This window comes from Bison bison, unplaced genomic scaffold (assembly GCF_000754665.1).
Source record: "Bison bison bison isolate TAMUID 2011002044 unplaced genomic scaffold, Bison_UMD1.0 scf7180017864533, whole genome shotgun sequence".
NCBI classification, from domain to species: domain Eukaryota; kingdom Metazoa; phylum Chordata; class Mammalia; order Artiodactyla; family Bovidae; genus Bison; species Bison bison.
The window spans coordinates 12,437,155-12,438,333 of NW_011495082.1; positions in this window are offsets into that span (position 1 = coordinate 12,437,155).

Sequence of the window (1,179 nt, forward strand, 5' to 3'; positions counted from 1 at the left end):
TCATCAAATGATAATTACAATAATGTCAAAAAGTTAGTAAATATCCAGTATTATTTTAATGATTTATAGTTTATTCATAATACTAACTCTTATATATACTTGAAAAATAATATAATATTTATTCCATTTTAATGATATTTTTCACATTAGAATTTGCAAGTATTATAAAACAAGTAACTGTCTATTCCTTACTTTTACTCTTCCCATTCTATTGTCAACAGAACCAATACTATTTTTCAAAGGGTTCATTTCTGTCTTAGGATCTTTCATGTGACAGGAGAGAATTCAGTGGAGACATTAAGCATGATGGTCAACAACAAAGCTGTTTTCTCATTCAGTTTCAGGGGCTCCACCAGGCATTCTACAGACCCAGGCTGAGGCAGGCCATCTGATCCTTTATGACTCTTCAAAATGCTACTTCTCCAATCTTCCAAATGACATATGCATCATTCATTTAGTAGCTGAATAGACATCTGGACACATCTAAGGTCTCTTGACCCATTCAGTCTCTCCCCAAGTTAAGCCTCCCAAGAGAGACCCTATTTTCTCTCCTGGACGATTATTGGAGTTTCCCTTGTAGCTCAGTCGGTAAAGAATCTGCCTGTGTGTACACTCGTGGCAGATTCATGTTGATGTATGGCAAAATCAATACAATATTGTAAAGTAATTAGCCTCCAATTAAAATAAATAAATTTATATTTTTTAAAAATGCTTTATTGTTAAAAAATGCTTAAAAAAAAAAAAAAAAGAATCTGCCTGCAGTGCAGGAGACCCAGATTCAATCCCTGGGTTGGGAAGATCCCCTGGAGAAGGAAATGGTAACCCACTCCAGTATCCTTGCCTGGAAAATCTCATGGACAGAGGAGCCTGGTGGGCTGCAGTCCATGGGGTCACAAAGAGTCGGGCACAACTGAGCGACTAACACTTACTTACTTACTTATTGCTGCCTGAGTTGTCTTCCTAGGCACAAGCTGAATGCAATCTCAGAGCCCAACTCATACTCCCATGAGTCCTTCCCATCTATTTCTTCCTTCTCAACACCTTCTCCAAGTCTTAGCTACTGGACAAAACATGAAGATTTAGAGCAAATGCAACTGTGAGGTTGCCTCGATATGAAACAAATATTCTGAAAGTATTTGCTTAAATGTAAAGTGACCTTTACACTTAAGGTCACCTAAA